The following is an 8,543-nucleotide window of genomic DNA, read 5'->3' on the forward strand; positions in this document are numbered from 1 at the left end:
ATTACCATCTAAAGTTAGTTATATTTTCAAATCTCTTCTCTGCTTCTCACCACCACCTCTCCAATGAGCCAATCTTTTGCCAAGGGAAATTGGCAAGGGTGTGGTGTGTGTGTGTGTGTGTGTGTGTGTGTGTGTGTGTGTGTAATTTGGGGTGTACTATCACCATCTTGTGGCCTTTAGCCATATTACTTTTAAGTGTTTTAATACCACAATGCTTTTATTGTTTTGTTTTGTTTTTTTTGCGATTGCAAACATGAAATACAGTGTATCTCCTTTTTGGAAATCACTCTATGATGAAATATGCTCAGGGTCAGATACAGCCTGCATGCTAAGGGTTCCATCCTACAGTAAGATGTTGTTTCTGCGTTTATGCTGTGTTCTCACATGAATCTCAGGTGTCATAAGGTTACCAGATTTAGCAGGGTGATCACTAAGTTATATAACATTCAATCACTGGGTTATGCACCTGAAACTAATATAATATTGTACATCAACTGTTATTGAAAACTAAAAAATTTTTTTAATAAAATAAAAATTTGAAGTATTTATCAAAAATAAAATAACCAGTTGAATAAGGATATCTAGTAAAGAGATTTAATCAGAATGGTTTTGTTTGTAAAGTGAAATTTTCAGTTTTTTTAAAATTTGAATTTATTGCGGTGATATTGGTTAATAAAATTATATCCATTTTAGTTGTACAATTTTATAATACATCATCTGTATGTTGCATTATGTGTTCACCACCCCAAGTCTCCTTCCCTTACCATTTATCCCCCCTTTACCCTCTTCTACCTCTCTCTTCCCTTCTTTCCCTCTGATAATCACCATACTGTTGTCTGTGTTTCTGAGTTTTGTTTTGTTTTTTGCTTAATCCCTTCATGTTTTTCACCCAGCCCCACAACCCCCTCCCCTCTGAGAGCTTGAAATTTTCAGTTCTGTTTTATGTTTGAGCCAAATCTGTTTTAGTGGGTTTTTGTTGTTGTTGTTGTTGTTGTTGTTGTTGTTGTTTTTTGATTCCTAAGAATGTTGGTTGTCAGTGGAGTGTATAGAGTCTTTTTTCTGTCTCATTGGTTATACTGTTGGTTTTCCCATTTTTGTTTCAATAATCCCCCATATTAGTACAATTTTATTATGTTCTTTTTAAAAAATGCTTTTTCCAATCTCTTGTGAGGGGTTCCTCCTTTTCCTTTGTCCTTTTCATTTATTTTTCCTTCTTTTTTCTCCTTCCTCACACTTCTCATTTTCAGTTTCTTTGGTCTTTGCTGCATATCACTTTACTTACTCAGCTTCCTCTACTAACACCCACACCCACAGCGGCCCGCCCTCCCCTTTCTGTGTCCTCCTTTCTTGTTCCTTCCAATTCCTTCCCCCAGACGTTGCCGTTCCGGCTCAGTAGTATTGAGTGCACTGACCTCATCCGGTCTGCTGCTTGGGTCTTTTAAGGATACAGCTCCCTGGTAACCCTTAAGTTTCCGGCAGGAACCTAAATCCTACCTGTTCAAGGAAGCCAGTCCCTATATCTAACCCTAGATTTAAGAGGAAAAATTTCAAAGGGACAACCTTTGCTTCAGTCCTAAGAAATATTTTCTGACTCTTGACTTTTTGTTCTTTTTTCTCAACATAAGTGCAGAGTTTCAAAAGGAGTGTACTGGGACATTTCCAAGCTCATATCTGCCTGTCCAAACTCGTATTTGCATAGAGAACAATTATTTACCAGTGCTTTGGAGCTTACAATTGAATCTTATGAAAGTGAGTTAGATTAATAATAATGAGAGGAAAGAAATTTTGGGAAAAGACTTGCTATCATTCTGGAAAACATTTTAAATTTTATTATGAGATGTTTGTTTGATAGCCTGAAAACTCTTCCATGAGGTAACCAGCTTTACATTTAAATAGTTTTTATAACTTCAACTGAGTAAACAGAGCTCCTGTAGAAAAACAATTATTTGAGGACCACCATGGATTATGACAATAACAACAACTTTGATCTATGAGAACAAGAACCCCAGATTTACACATTCTTCAAATCTGAATACGTTTATAGTCATAGAATCCTATATACCAAATTAGTAAGAAAAATATACATACTCCCTAAAGAAGGTTTTTTCCTCTTCTATTCTAAAACTGATCCATGTTCACTGTAGAAAATTTAGAAAATTGAGAAAAGAACGAAGTAAAAGAAAAATCTCAGCCCTCAGAGTTAAATACACAGTACTGACATTTTGGTATCTATCTTTTTACTACTTTTAAATTTAATTTGAATTCAACTACGTGGGACAAAATTCAAATAGTACAAAAAGGTACACAATACAAAGTGACATTTCTTTCCTACTGTCTTCCAGTCCCTTAGCTCCTCTCCTCTGGGGCAGCTGCTGTTTGCAGCTTCGGTTGCAGTGTCCCAGAGATGGTCTACCCATTTACATGTTACACACACACACACTTAAATTTTAGTGGCAGCTTTATACACACACTATTCAGAATGTCTTTTCTCCATAGAAAAAAACATAAAAATATCAAATATCCTTCCATATCAACACATAAAAATATTCCTCACTAAAATTATGTGTGTGTGACATTATAAAAGTCAAGAATTACTACTAAACTTAAAATATTCAGTGTTTACAATATTATGACTAAGCAAGTCTTAATAGCTATGTGGTCTGTGGCAAAGCCACTTAGCTTCTCTGTGCTTCCTTCTGACTCTTCAAGTATAAAATAGGAATGTAATAGGATCTATCTTACAGGGTTGTTGTTTGGATTGAGTAAGTTAGTTCTGGTCCACAAGCCCTTATCCACAATTCTGAAATCCATATAGCTCTTAAATGGAAAAATTCTTTCATAACTCATTTGTGGCAAATGCTGCCTGGAATGACCTAAAGTTATTTAAAGTGTTTTTTTAATCCCTTTTAGTTTCGATTTTCATACATTTTACCATAGAAATTTAATTTTGAATATAGAATACTGCTCAGACCCAACTGGATATGTTAAATAATAAAGACTACGTATATGTACTGTATTACCTTTCTAAAATCTGGGAAAATATCTGACTTTTGAAACAAATATGGCTCCAAGGTTTTTGGATCAAAGACTGGGGACCTATATATAAAGAGCACTTAAAACAGTGCCTTTATATTATCCATGATTAATACCAGCTTAGCCACATAGTATGCTGTTTGCACATTCATCTTGTTTTCCTTCGCGTTAATAATTGCCTTGGTTTTCTGTTTGCTTAGTTTTAATGTGTCAGCTACAATTTTTTAATATACTAATTACAAAAAAATACCCAGTCGAAAGTCAAACATATCAGATATAAATATACAAAACTAAAAGTCTATGTGTATAAATGAATATATGTTTTAAGTACACTGTATTACATGATTGTCTCATCTTCCGCCAAAATGCAAGTTTCTGAGAACAGACACTTGGTCTATTTTATTCTGTGCTGTATCCAGTGACTAGATTACTTTCTGACACAAGGGAAGCACTAAAATCTTATTTGATGAGTAAATACAGCAGGTATTCTATTAGTTCGTTTCCTTCTTAGCCTGCTTTCCCTTCGCACTTCTGGGCCTGCAGGCCCAACTAGCTTCCTCCTAATTTCTTTCGCCTCTTTCCAATCTTGGGTTTCCTGCCTCTAAAGCTTTTCTTTTTCTTGCATTAGTCCCTCATTTTTGTGGACTACATTCATAGGCTGTAAAACTTCTGAGTAACTCCTCCAATTGGTATTGCTGTGTCGCACACCTGCTCAAAACTTAAGAGGCATTATGCCTAGGACCTACTTACCATCTCCTGGTTTCTGTGGGACAGGAATAGAGGAAGGGGTCAGCTGGGCGTTTGTGGCCTGGGGTCTCTCACTGAGCTTGCATTCAGATCGGAGCTGGCAAAGAGAGCGGTCTATAGCCACTGGGGGCTGTCAGCACTTCTGTGTAGTTTCAGGGCCTCTCCATTTGGTCTCTCAGTGTAGTCTCCTTGGGCTTCTTGAAAGAATCGCAGCCTCAAGGCCGTTAGAGTGCTTACACAGATGCGGGCTTCAGCCCAATATCATTATTCTTCCCTTGTACTTAATGATAATTCGATAGGTATAAAATTCTAGAGTGGATCATTTTCCTTGCTGATTTTGTTTTCTAACAATTCTTCCTTGTTCTCTAACTTTCAGAATTGTTAAGTCCAATGTCATTTTAATGCCAGGTTCTTTTTATTATTATTATTATTATTATTTGTTTATTTTTAGAGAGAGGGGAAGTGAGGAGAAGGAGAGGGAGAGAAACATCAATGTGTGGTTGCCTCTCAAGCACCCCCACTGGGGACCTGGCCCACAACCCAGGCATGTGCCCTGACTGGGAATCGAACCAGTGACCCTTTGGTTAGCAGGCTGGCACTCGGTCCACTGAACCACACCAGCCAGGGCTTAATGCCAGATTCTTTATGTCAGCTGAGTTTTCTCTCATAGAAAAACTTTAGAAGTTTTTAAATATTTTCTTAATCCCCAATGTTCTGAAACTTCATGTGAATCAGGGGATAAATTTGATAAACTAACTGAAGTCTTGCTTGGATGAATTTTATGTTCTGCTCAATTTTATGTCCTGAAAACTGGTTTCCCTCCTATTACTTCAAGTTAGCCTGAATTGTCCTATCTGTCTTAGTCTTTCTGGACTACTGTAACAAAATACCACTGACTGGGTAGTTTATAAGTAATAAAAATTTATTTCTCACAGTTCTGGAGGCCAGAAGGTCCAAGAACTACGGGCCAGTAAGTATAGTGGCATTTCAAGGAGAGCTGACTCAAAGCCAGCCCCTTCTGTGTCCTCACAGCAAGAAGTGCTAGAGAGTTCTAGGGTAAGAGCACTAATCCTATCCACGGTGGTTCCACCCTCAGGACCTAATTACCTCCAAAGGCCTCACCTCCTAATATCATTTTGGAGCATGAATTGCAACATGAATTTTGAGGGGACACACATTCAGACCTTTCCTGCCTAAGGAACCTTTCCTGACTAACCCCCATTCATAATGATCATTTTCTGACTTTCCATTCTTTAGCACCTGTACATAGTTTATAATTGACTTCTGAAACTAAAATGCTTTAGATATTTTAGATTATTTGTTTCATTTCCCCGCAAACTCTTTTACATATATAAAGAAATCAAGTTTGCTCATTTTTTTTTTTGTATTCCTATTTTTTATATCCCTATAGCACCCATTGCAGGGACCCAATTCAGAAAAGAATCTAATAAAGGCAGATTATGAGTGAATGAATGCTTGGTGTCTTCCAAGAAATAAGCTGCCCCACTGTTTACTGCAGGACTTCTCTCTTCCTTTCGTTAATTCACATCAACCTGCCCTTTCCAAAGACTAGCTCCTTCTACAGTACTAAGAAATAAGTCACACGGTTCTCCTATGGAGTGGCAGTTTACCATAAATGGAGTGAATTTTCAGTTAATGTATTATTTATCAAGCTGTTGTTTGTCTTTTAAACCTTTAAGATATCATACAAATCCAGCCTTGTTCGGTATGGCTCAGTGGATTGAGTGCTGGCCTGAGAACCAAAAAAGTCAGGGGCTCAAATCCCAGTCACAGCACATGTGGGCTGGTTCTTCAGTTGGGGGCATGCAAGAGGAAACCAATTGATATATTTCTCTCACATTGATGTTTCTCTTCTTCTCCTCCTTTCTCTCTAAAAATAAATAAAATTTTTAAAAAAGATATACAAATTTAAAAACACATTCCTGTTTTGCTACTTGGTGTGAGCATATATTTTATGAGTTTAAAAGTATTTCTGCTACCTTGTAAAAATGTAATGTATACATTGTGTTGTAGTGTAATCAATCAACCTAGTTGAATATCTGTTCTTTGACTAGGTTATTGTGGTGTCCCAGAGGTCACTATTCTGAGGATCTCTCTTCCCATTATTAAGGCAGAATATGGGAAAAAGAGACAACCTCTCAAAAACCAGGAAACAATATAAAGTTCCTCTGGAGGGGTTTTATTTAACTTTACACACCTGATAGATGAAATTCTTCACCTCTGGGAGGAAATCAAGAAATTACTTTGCCCTGACCAGTGTGGCTCAGTTGGTTGGGCATCATCCCGCAAAGCAAAAGATTTCTGTTTGGATTCCCAGTCAGGGCACATGACTTGGGTGCAGGTTCAGTCCCTGGAAGGAGTGTGTACTTGTACCATCGATTTTTTTTTCCTCTCTCTCACATCGATGTTTCTCTCCTTCTCTTTTCTGCCCTTGTTTTCCCTGTCTCTAGAAATAAATAATCTTAAAAAATGAAATTTTTTTAACACCTTATACCTGGGTTAGTCAAACACAAACCCAATAGGATGAATTTTCCATCTCTGCTAGTAAATGAAAAGTCTATTTTGACACTCTAAACATCAATGAAAGTGATCTGGGTATAAGCTCAGGCAAGCTACACTGGAAAATAATTGTGACTGATTTAGCTGAAATCTAATGGATTGTATATCCCATGTGAAGAAAGACAAGGAATGAATAGGTCAGCATAACGTATGGCATAAACAAAAACAAAAACTATCAAAAAACCCTAAGTTATTTGCTTTTTAATTATATATGGGAAAGACACATTAATTCTGCTATGCAGGATATGGGCACAGTGATTCAGCATGCCTCACTGTAATGCAATTTAAGATTTAATCAATGCACTTTTTAAAGATAGCACTTTATTTTTTTTTACTTTATTTTTACTTTGGACACTCTTAGAATTGCCCCCATTTCCTCCCTTTTTGCCCCATCCACCTGCCACCCTACCCTCCTACCCGCCTTCCCTCTGGCCATGACCACGATGTTGTCTGTGTCTAAGGGCTATGCATATTCTTTGGCTAATCCCTTCATCTTCTTTCATCCAGTCCCCTCTCCCCACCTCCACTCTGACAGCTGTCAGTCTGTTTCATGTACTTTAAATGAAAATGAAACTGAATCTCAATCAAATAGAATACTTTTTTCCCCCAGTATTCCACAAAGTTTTAAAGTGATCCTACCCCTCCACCTGCTTTTACATTACCCACTTTATATATGACAGCACCAGGATTGATGTTACACAGGCCCACTTCTTTCCCATTGTGACCCTGTCAGGCACTCTTATTTGCAACAAAAATATCCCTTGTAACCTCCAAACTAAAAATCCATGTTGCTTGTCCAAGGTCAAAATCTTCATAACGGCCTAATTAGGTAATAATTTAACACAGGATGTACATTTTTAAAAACAAAAATTTAAGCTTTCTGAAGAGATCCAGTTCTTTAACCCATGCAAGCCACTTCAATTTTTTTGAGCTTCTATAAGGCAAGATGACTTATCTGTTACTGTATGATTTTCCAATACACAATTGTAGTCACATTTTCTAGTAAAATCAAACTTTTTCTCTGCAAAATAAACAAGCCAATGGAACCCTCTGAAGAGTGTTCTAGTGGCAGTTTGCAATCCATTAGTAAATCACAAAATCAATTTAGTGGGTGCACTCCCTGCCAACATTAAAAATAAAACAGAAAAAGCTGAAGTGGAATAAAATGAAGGAGAATAGGAAATCTTAGACTGCATCTTAGCAGAAAGGGAAGTACTGTTTTGTGAAATATTTTTTTCAATTTTTTATATAGTATATGTACTGGATTAGGATGGAATTTTTCAAAAAAAAAAAAAATCCTCACTCGATCATGTTTATTGATTCTAGCGAGAGGAAGGGTGGGAGCCGGGAGGGGAGAGAAACATCTATGAGTTGTCCCCACTCAGTATTCGCCCACGTGGGTTCGAACCCACAACCTAAGTATGTGCCCTGACAAGGAATTCAGGCCATGACCTCTTGGTGTAGGGACAACATGCCAAACAACTGAGTCACCTTGCTAGGGCTAGGATGGAAATTTTTAATGTGTGAGATCGAAAGCTGCGGTTGTAAAAGAGTGGTCCGAAGAAGACCCTTTCTTCGGCGGGGGCTCTGAAAGGTCCTCCTTTTCCCAATGACATACGTACCTGCATGAGGCCAGATTTTATTCATATGCCATCAACCAAAACAGATTAAATGTGTAAAAGCAGGTATGAGAATTCAGCTGACTCCTTTTAACAGGCTGAATGAAAAAGCCTGTCTTCTAAGAGTGTAAAAGCAGGTACGAGAATTCAGCGGTCTTCTTGTAAGCCGGACATTAAAGATATTTTCAAAACTGTGAAACAATTTCACTCTTCTAATTTTTTTCTTACAAAAATTGTCACTTAAAATTTTTAAATGCTATTTATGTTACCCTGTTTATTATTTTTAAATGAATTTTTAAATTTTATGCTTTGGTTATTAACTCGGTAAATAGCAGTAGATATAACCCTCATATAATAAAGCTCTTGGGAATTCTCAACAATTTCAGATCCACCTATCAATATGAAACAAAGGACTTCAGACTTGACTCCTGGCAGGCTTAACACGGTTTAGAGGCCTTTCTAGGGAGCGTGCCGAGCACCATCCAATAACCGACACCCTGACGGTGAGAAGCCTTGCCAATAAGAAAAGATATTGATGAAAAGGCGGGGTTTGTACACCTTGTG

Source organism: Pteronotus mesoamericanus, unplaced genomic scaffold (genome assembly GCF_021234165.1).
Source record: "Pteronotus mesoamericanus isolate MK-2021 breed Mesoamerican mustached bat unplaced genomic scaffold, CSHL_Meso_final contig_164, whole genome shotgun sequence".
Lineage (NCBI taxonomy): Eukaryota > Metazoa > Chordata > Mammalia > Chiroptera > Mormoopidae > Pteronotus > Pteronotus mesoamericanus.